Here is a 10687-nt window from a genome sequence, read left to right as displayed (position 1 = left end):
ATTTCTCATACTTGATGGCTAGATCCTGCGCCTTTTCCGGATTTCATCACGTAGTAATGAAGTACAACACTGAAACAGTCAATTAAACCTGGTTTCCATCAATATTTTAGAGGGCAACGCATGTTAGGTCTAGGTTAGGCCTGGGATTTGCCCTCATCAGGATCATACTTTCGCAGTTTTAACATACATGTTGACGTGATCGAGGGTTTTTTCTGCTTTGGATCACGTAGTAACGTGGTACCACACTGAAACAGTCCATTAAACCTTGTTTGGATCAATATTTTAGAGGATAACGCATGTTAGGTCTAGGATAGCCCTGGGATTTTCGCTCATCAGACTCATACTTTCGCATTCTTCACATACTTGTTAAACAGATACAGGGTTTTTTCTGGTTTGGATCACATAGTAATGTGGTACCACACTGAAACAGACGATTAAACCAGGTTTCGATCAATATTTTTGAGGATAACGCATGTTAGGTCTAGGTTAGGCCGGGGTTCTTCACTCATCACACTCATACTTTCGCATTCTTCACATACTTGTTGAACGGATCCTGGGTTTTTACTGGTTTGGATCACGTAATAATGAAGTGCAACACTGAAACAGTCAATTAAACCTGGTCTTGAAAAATATTTTAGAGGATAACGCATGTTAGGTTTGGGTTAGGTCTAGGATTTGCCCTCATCAGGCTCATACTTTCGCATATTTCTCATACTTCATGGCTAGATCCTGGGCTGTTTCTGGATTGTATCACGTAGTAATGTGGGACCACACTGAAACAATCAATTAAACCTGGTCTTGATAAATATTATAGAGGATAATGCATGTTAGGTATGGGATAGGTCTGGGATTTGCCCTCATCAGACTCATACTTTCGCACACTTCACATACTCGTTGAACAGATCCTGGGTTATTTTCTGGTTTGGATCACATAGTAATGTGGTACCGCACTGAAACAGACGATTAAACCATGTTTCGATCAATATTTTCGAGGATAACGCATGTTAGGTCTAGGTTAGGCCGGGGATTTTCACTCATCACACTCATACTTTCACATTCTTCACATACTTGTTGAACGGATCCTGGGTTTTTACTGGTTTGGATTGCGTAGTAATGTGGGACCACACTGAAACAATCAATTAAACCTGGTCTTGATAAATATTATAGAGGATAATGCATGTTAAGTCTGGGATAGGTCTGGGATTTGCCCTCATCAGGTTTATATTTTCGCATTCTTCACATACTTGTTGAACGGATCCTGGGTTTTTTCTGGTTTGGATCACGTAGTAATGTGGTACCACACTGAAACATTCAATGAAACCTGGTCTTGATAAATATTTTAGAGGATAACGCATGTAAGGTCTAGGTTAGGCCGGGGATTTTCACTCATCAGACTCATACTTTCGCATTCTTCACATACTTGTTGAACGGATCCTGGGTTTTTCTGGTATGGATTACGTAGTAATGTGGGACCACACTGAAACAATCAATTAAACCTGGTCTTGATAAATATTATAGAGGATAATGCATGTTAGGTCTGGGATAGGTCTGGGATTTGCCCTCATCAGGTTCATATTTTCGCGTTCTTCACATACTTGTTGAACAGATCCCTGGCTTTTTCTGCTTTGGATCACATAGTAATGTGGTACCACACTGAAACAGTCGATTAAACCTAGTTTCGATCAATATTTTTGAGGATAACGCATGTTAGGTCTAGGTTAGGCCTGGGATTTTCACTCATCAGACTCATACTTTTTTTTTTTTTTTTGTCGTGGGGAAAATCTTCGAAAGACTCCCTCCCTCCTCCTTGGGGAGAGGTGGGAGGGGTGTGTGGGATTCCCCGCGCCCGTACAACGAGAGGCGCGGGACCTACCCACTAAAAACCCCACGGTGACCCTTCGGCACGCTTTGGGAGGATGCCGGGAATCGCTCGAAGCATTCTTCCGGTATCTTCCCCGTGCCCGCGCTTTCGCGCCCATCCCCCGGGGGGACAATCGGTCCCCCCAGTAGACACACTGCCTCATAGCGGCGGGACGGGGCCACTCCATCCCGCCGCTATCCGTCCCGGGGCCGCGTTTAGTGGCGGCTGCGAGCCCCACCTCGCAACCGCCCGCGACCCCGTTTCCACCCCTCGGCGGCCGGGCGTTCATGGCCGCACCAGACCGCCGAGGGTGCCTCCCCTTGCGTCGGACCGATAGGGGGAGGCATTCCTACCCCCAACCGGTCCGACCCGGCGCCGCCTGGCGGGAGGAGGGTCCCCTCAGGACCCCCCTCCCAGCCTAGGTCATCCGCCACGCCGAGGCGGCCGCCCGCGACGCCTCGCGACCGGGCGACGACCTCGGGCCACCGCACGAGCGCGAGCTTCAGCGCGCCGCTGAAGCTCGCGCTCCCTCCCCGCGGCCTCCTTCTGCAACATTACGTTCTCGCAGAAGGAGGCCACGGCCCTCCATTTCTCCTCGCTGCCGAGCATGGCGCGCACCACGCCCGGCAGCGAGACATCCCGCCCGACGACGCCGACCAGGACACGGCGCTCCCCCTCCCACGCGGGGCATACCTCCAGGGTATGATCCGCCGTGTCCTGCTCAGCGTCGCAGTGGCAGCAACGCGCCGTCGGCTCCTTCCCTATCCGGCAGAGGTATCTTCCGAAGCTGCCATGCCCGGAAAATACCTGTGCCAGCCGGTAGGTGAGGCTGCCATGGCCTCTGTCCAGCCACTCCTTCAGGAGTGGCCGAACAGCCCCGACAGTCCGGTGCCCCGCGGTTGGCAGAGCCAGCCGCTCCTGCCACGCGAGCAACACGGACTGCCGGGCCTGGCGCTTCAAATCGCCCCAAGCAGGTTCCTGCCCGCCCGGGACCGCCCCCACCCCCGCGCGACGGTCGACGCGGTGCCGGTACATCACCGCGTGCGACCGCGCGAGCAGGTCCATGGGCGGCATCCCCGCTAGAACCGTCGCCGCCTCATGTGACATGGTCCGATACCCGCGGACGACCCTGAGCGCCATGCGCCTCTGCACCCGACGCAGCATAGTCATGCTGCGCCGGGAGGCAGCCAGGTCGTCCGCCCAGACGGGGGCCCCGTATAGGGCCACCGACTGGACCATTGCCACATAGAGGCGACGAACTCGACCCGCCGGGCCCCCCAGGTTGGGCAGGATCCGGCCCAGAGCCGCAACCATCCTTTCCAACCGGGGGACCAGGCAGCGGAAATGCTTCTCGAAACGCCAGTGGCTATCGAGGATCAGCCCCAGATACCTGATCTGGGGCTTCACCTCGATGTCAGCCCCACCCACCCGAATCAGAGGGGGTGGCGGATCCTGCCGAGGTGAATGAAACGCAATCACCTCGGTCTTATGGACCGCCACCGTCATCCCCATCCCCCTGATCCGGTCGACGACACGTTGCGACCCCTCCTCCGCGCGACGCATGGCCCTCCCCCAGTGCGCCCCGACGGCCAGCACCAGTGTGTCATCCGCATAACACACCGTGCTGACGCCGTCGGGGAGGCCGGCCCGCAACACCGAGTCGTACGCGATGTTCCACAGGAGTGGCCCGAGGACCGACCCCTGCGGAACACCGCAGTACACCTCCCTCCGCATATCACCATCCCGGCCCGGATACTCGATCCACCTGCCGCGGAGATAATCCCCGACGACCGCCCTGAGACAAGGGGGGACTCGATGATATTCCAGCCCCCTCCTTATCCCTTCCCAGGGGAGGGTGTTAAAGGCATTGGCAATATCCAAGGATATTGCCAATGCCACCCCTCCCCGGGAGACGGCCGCCTCCGAGAGGGCCCTCACACGACCTATCGCGTCGATAGTCGATCGGCCCGCCCGGAAACCGAACTGGCAGTCGGCCAGACCGGGATGACCCCGCGACAGGTGCTCGACGTGGCGGGCAGCAATCACACGCTCGAAGAGCTTGCCCACCTCGTCGAGGAGACAAATGGGCCGGTATGCGGAGGGAGACTCCGCGGGCCGACCCTCCTTCCGGAGGAGGACCATCCTCGCCACCTTCCAACTGGGGGGGAATCGCCCGTCCCTCAGGCAGCGGTCGAACAACCGCCTGAGGTCGGCCCCAAGGACGCCCTGGGTCAAGACCCAAACCCGGCCGGGCACACCATCCGGACCCGGAGCCGTGTTACGAACCCCGAGCCGTCTGATGGCCGCTGCCAGCTCCTCCTGCGTGACCCCCAGCTCGGCCGTCCACTCCACTGGGACAGCCGCCGCCGCCGGAGGACGCGGTCCCCTCTCCCCAATTGGGAAGAGTGTATTGACCACGTCCTCCAGCAGCCGGGGGTCAAGACCCTCGGTGACGGGGGGCGTCCACGGGCGGAGCTTATTCAGCACCACCTTATATGGGCGCCCCCATGGATCGTCATCAAGGGTCTGGAGGAGCTCCTTCCATGCCTGGGTCTTGGCCCGTTTGATGGCGACCTGCAGAGCAACCCGCGCCACGCGGTATGCTCCATACAGGTCATCAGCTGCCCTCGCTCGCGCCACGCCGTCGCCTGTACGTTGACGACGGCGCGCGCGGGTGTACTGGCGTCGGGCGCGGACAGTCGCGACTCGCAACTCCGCGATCGCGTCCGACCACCAGTACACCGCCCGGCGAGGAGAAGCCCGCCCGACCCGAGGCATCGCCGCGTCGCAAATACCCGCGACCAATGCTCCGAGCCGGGCGACCTCCTCCTCTATGCTCGGCAACTCGGCCGCTCCCTGCGGCCAAGTTGCAGCGAGGGCAGCTGCCATCAGGGCGTCCTTGTCCAGGCGCCGAAGTGCCCAGCGGCGTGGTGGGGTGCCACGCAGGCGGCCGTGTCGGGATGCACTCGCGGCGGCAGAGACCTCCATCCGGATGTACCGGTGATCGGAGAGTGTCTCTGCCCCCGCGACCACGTGCCAACCCGACACCATGCGCACGGCGTTGGGGGTCGCGAATCCAACATCCACGATGGACCCCCCATATCGCCGCACGCATGTGTGCTCCGACCCCCGGTTCAATACCCGGAGGTCGAGCCCCGCCGCCCAATCGCCCAGGATCCCGCCGCGAACGGAGGTCCTGGGGGATCCCCAAGCCACCGACTTGGCATTAAAATCCCCCAGGACCAGCACCGGCCGGGCCGCGTAGCGCTGCACGCATGCCGCGACCTCGGCCAAGTACAGCTCGAACGCAGCGTGACCGCTACGGGGCGAAATGTAGCACCCCACCACAGCGACTCCCCCCCAGTCCACGGCGACGAATCCCCGACCGCGCTCCAACAAGGAGAACGGTGGGGACCCGTCGCCCCCTCCCCATACCGTGGCCACCAAGCCGTCCGCGTCGCCCACCCAATGAGGGTGATCAGGGACGCGGTACGGCTCGGCGGCGACCACCAGGCCAACCCCCCACTCCGCGAGGACTTGGGACATCAAGTCCTGTGCCGCGCGGCAGTGGTTGAGGTTGGCCTGGAGGAGGAGGCGGGGCGGCATTAATTAATGGCCGCGCCAGCCTCCTCCCGGCCGTCCGTCCCCGTAGCACCGTCCACCTCCATGGAGAACGATGCCACCGCCCTCGGCACCGGAGCCGGTGCAGCCCGCCTCTTCCTCTCCTTCCGGGAGGGGGGGGAGCACTTCTTGCTCCCCACCCTGTGATCGGCTGGCCTCCCCATGTCCGCACACAGCGGGCAGTGGGGGGCCGCCGAGCACTGGCTCGCACGGTGCTCTTTGGCACCGCAGCGGTAACACTGACCGCTGCGGTCCACCGGCGAGGTGCACCACTGCCTCACGTGCCCCAATTCGAGGCAGCGGTGACACTGGAGCGGGCGCGGCGCGAGGATTTCCACTCGCGCCGAAACCCACCCCACCAACACCCTCCCGGATTCCGCCACCTTACGGGCGGCGGAGAGGGGGCACCGGGCCCACACCGACCCAAGGCCGGAGGGCGACCTGCGGATCTCTCCGATCCGCAGGTCCTCCACAGGACAGTCCCCCGCCCTCGCAAGGGCACGGGACACATCCTGTGCGCTGACCGAGTCGTCCAGCCCACAAACGCGCATCTCCGTGCGCTTCGTGGGCCGGGCGACCCGGACACCTCGCTCGCCCAGCTGCTCCCGGAGCCTCTGGGCGAGACGATCCGCCTTCGCGCCGCCTTCTGCACCGGGGATCTCCAGCAAGAGACCCCCGGTCACGGCCCTCTTCGCCCTCACGGAGGCGATGCCCAGCTCTTCCAGGGAGATATTCTCCCTGGCGAGCCGCATCGCCTCCGCGAGGGTCAGGTCGCCCCCCTGCGCAACGGTCAGCGTCACCGCTGCCGTTTTTGGTGGACGACCTGGTCGTGCCTTCCCGACCTTCGCGGCCTTTACCTTGGCCGCCGGCGGCGGAGGCGGAGGCTGCGGTTGCGAGGCCTTCCTCGCCGCCCGCTTCGCCTTCCGCCCCACCACCTCACTCCACGCCACCCCCCCTTGGGAGTGTGCTGTGGAGGACGCGACCACCGCGACCACGGGTACACCACCCCCCTTGGGGGTCGCGACCCGGGGCCCTGGTGCCGCAACGCTGGGCGGAGCCTTCACTCCGCCCTTCTTTGCCTTCCCCGACTGTACCGGAACAGGTCGGGGAGGCACCGCCTTCCTGCTGACCGCTCTTCCGGCGAGGAGCTCCTCCCGGAAGGCGGCCAGCTTGCCATCAATCATGTCCCCAATCCTCCTCAGAAGATCGTCTTCTGAGGAGGACGGGGACTTCTTCACGGGCGGAGTGCGGGTGGAGGGGCCCGCGGTGCCCCGCACCACTGCCGCCGCACTCCGCTTATTTACCTCCGCCGAGGGACGCGGCGGTGGAGGAGGAGGGAGGATGGGAGGGAGGGCCGCGCTGTTCCACAGCGCCTCTGCCCTCCTCCTCCCCTGTCGCTCCTCCTCCATTAGGAGCTGCAGACGGGCGTTCCGCCCTCTGAGCTCCCGCGCCGCCTCCCTCATTTCCTCCGCCGCGGCCTTCAGGGCCTCCGCGCCACCGCTTTTCTCCCCCTTAAAGGCGCAGGCAGCGGCGACTTTCTCCACCCGCCTCAGGGACGAGGAGATCCTCTCCGATATCTCCTCGGTCACCTCGTCCCTGAGGCAACTCAGCCTCACCGACGGGCTCATCGCCCCGCCCACCTCGACGACGGCCTGCCCCGTCCTCTTCCTCTTAGAGCCTATGTGGCTCGTGCTGGAGGAGAAGGACGAGACCGACGCCGTCTCGTCGTCCTCCTCCACCCTCCACGAAGCTGGACCTGGCGCTGAGTGGGGCGCGAGCGCCGCCACCCTAACCCCAACCCCGTCTCCGTCCTCCCCAACCGACAAAACCCGCCCCATCGCCATTTTATTTTCTGTGTCCATAAAAATCCCACGAGATGGTCGGAAATAAAGGTCCACCCGGGCAGAGCCGCCTTACCCGGGTAAGCCTAATACTCCGGGGGTTCGGCAGGTTCCCCGGAGGTGGTCGCTTGGGATTGGGCCTTCTCCCCCAACCATGCATCCCATCGCCGCGCACCATAGCTTAGGATTGGAGGGCGATTTTATAGAGTCGACATACTCGTGGCCCAGGCGGTTAAGCCAAGACCCCCGTTCCTCCTGCCGTCACGTACCATTCACAAAACCAATAGGGAATTGTGAATGGGTCGTTGTGACGAATCACGCACATACTTTCGCATTCTTCACATACTTGTTGAACGGATCCTGGGTTTTTACTGGTTTGGATCACGTAGTAATGAAGTGCAACACTGAAACAGTCAATTAAACCTGTTTTCCATCAATATTTTAGAGGACAACGCATGTTAGGTCTAGGTTAGGCCTGGGATTTGCCTACATCAGGGTCATACTTTCGCAGTTTTAACATACATGTTGACCTGATCGAGGGTTTTTTCTGCTTTGGATCACGCAGTAAAGTGGTGCCACACGGAAACAGTCCATTAAACCTGGTTTGGATGAATATTTTAGAGGATAACGCTTGTTAGGTCTAGGTTAGCCCTGGGATTTTCACTCATCAGACTCATACTTTCGCATTCTTCACATACTTGTTGATCAGATACAGGGTTTTTTCTGGTTTGGTTCACGTAGTAATGTGGTACCACACTGAAACATTCAATTAAACCTGGTCTTGATAAATATTTTAGAGGATAACGCATGTTAGGTCTGGGATAGGTCTGCGATTTTCACTCATCAGACTCATACTTTCGCATTCTTCACATACTTCATGGCTACATCCTGGGCTATTTCTGGATTGGATCACGTAGTAATGAAGTGCAACACTGAAACAGTCAATTAAACCTGTTTTCCATCAATATTTTAGAGGACAACGCATGTTAGGTCTAGGTTAGGCCTGGGATTTGCCTACATCAGGGTCATACTTTCGCAGTTTTAACATACATGTTGACCTGATCGAGGGTTTTTTCTGCTTTGGATCACGCAGTAAAGTGGTGCCACACGGAAACAGTCCATTAAACCTGGTTTGGATGAATATTTTAGAGGATAACGCTTGTTAGGTCTAGGTTAGCCCTGGGATTTTCACTCATCAGACTCATACTTTCGCATTCTTCACATACTTGTTGAACGGATCCTGGGTTTTTCTGGTTTGGATCACGTAGTAATGTGGGACCACACTGAAACAGTCAATTAAACCTGGTCTTGATAAATATTTTAGAGGATAACGCATGTTTGGTCTGGGTTAGGTCTAGGATTTGCCCTCGTCAGGCTCATACTTTCGCATATTTCTCATACTTCATGGCTACATCCTGGGCTATTTCTGGATTGGATCACGTAGTAATGTGGTACCACACTGAAACAGTCGATTAAACCAGGTTTCGATGAATATTTTTGAGGATAACGCAAATTAGGTCTGGGATAGGACTGGGATTTGCCCTCATCAGGCTCATACTTTCGCGTTTTTCACATACTTGTTGAACAGATCCTGGGTTTTTTCCGGTTTGGGTCAGGTAGTAGTGTGGTACCACACTGAAACAGTCGATTAAACCTGGTTTCGATCAATATTTTTGAGGATAACGCATGTTAGGTCTAGGTTAGGCCGGGGATTTTCACTCATCAGACTCATACTTTCGCATTCTTCACATACTTGTCGAACGGATCCTGGGTTTTTACTGGTTTGGATCGCGTAGTAATGTGGTACCACACTGAAACAATCAATTAAACCTGGTCTTGATAAATATTTTAAAGGATAACGCATGTTAGGTCTGGGTTAGGTCTAGGATTTGCCCCCATCAGGCTCATACTTTCGCATATTTCTCATACTTCATGGCTGGATCCTGGGCTATTTCTGGATTGGATCACGTAGAAATGTGGTACCACATTGAAACAGTCAATTAAACCTGGTTTTGATCAATATTTTAGAGAATAATTCATGTTAGGTCTAGGATAGGTCTGGGATTTTCACTCATCAGACACATACTTTCGCGTTTTTCACATACTTGTTGAACAGATCCAGGGTTTTTTCTGGTTTGGGTCACGTAGTAATGTGGTACCACACTGAAACAGTCGATTAAACCAGGTTTCGATCAATATTTTTGAGGATAACGCATGTTAGGTCTAGGTTAGGCCTGGGATTTTCACTCATCAGACACATACTTTCGCGTTTTTCACATACTTGTTGAACAGATCCAGGGTTTTTTCTGGTTTGGATCACGTAGTAGTGTGGTACCACACTGAAACAGTCCATTAAACCTGGTTTGGATCAATATTTTAGAGGAAAACGCATGTTAGGTCTGGGTTAGCCCTGGGATTTTCACTCATCAGACTCATACTTTCGCATTCTTCACATACTTGTTGAACAGATACAGGGTTTCTTATGGTTTGGTTCACGTGGTAATGTGGTACCACACTGAAACATTCAATTAAACCTGGTCTTGATAAATATTTTAGAGGATAACGCATGTTAGGTCTGGGTTAGGACTAGGATTTGCCCCCATCAGGCTCATACTTTCGCATATTTCTCATACTTCATGGCTGGATCCTGGGCTATTTCTGGATTGGATCACGTAGTAATGTGGTACCACACTGAAACTGTCAATTAAACCTGGTTTTGATCAATATTTTAGAGAATAATTCATGTTATGTCTAGGTTATGTCTGGGATTTGCTCTCATCAGGCTCATTCTTTCGCATATTTCTCATACTTGATGGCTAGATCCTGGGCTATTTCTGGATTGGTTCACGTAGTAATGTGGTACCACGCTGAAACAGTCAATTAAGCCTGATTTCGATCAATATTTTAGAGGATAACGCAAGTTAGGTCTGGGATAGGTCTGGGATTCGCCCTCATCAGGCTCATACTTTCGCATATTTCTCATACTTGATGGCTAGATCCTGGGCTTTTTCTGTATTGCATCACGTAGTAATGAAGTACAACACTGAAACAGTCAATTAAACCTGGTTTCCATCAATATCTTAGAGGACAAGGCAAGTTAGGTCTGGGATAGGTCTGGGATTTGCCCTCATCATGCTCATACTTTCGCGTTTTTCACATACTTGTTGAACAGATCCTGGGTTTTTTCCGGTTTGGGTCACGTAGTAGTGTGGTACCACACTGAAACAGTTGATTAAACCTGGTTTCGATCAATAGTTTTGAGGATAACGCATGTTAGGTCTAGGTTAGGCCGGGGATTTTCACTCATCAGACTCATACTTTCGCATTCTTCACATACTTGTTGAACGGATCCTGGGTTTTTTCT

Source organism: Colletes latitarsis, unplaced genomic scaffold (assembly GCF_051014445.1).
Source record: "Colletes latitarsis isolate SP2378_abdomen unplaced genomic scaffold, iyColLati1 scaffold0023, whole genome shotgun sequence".
Classification (NCBI taxonomy): domain Eukaryota; kingdom Metazoa; phylum Arthropoda; class Insecta; order Hymenoptera; family Colletidae; genus Colletes; species Colletes latitarsis.
Note: the sequence above shows the minus strand (reverse complement) of the source record.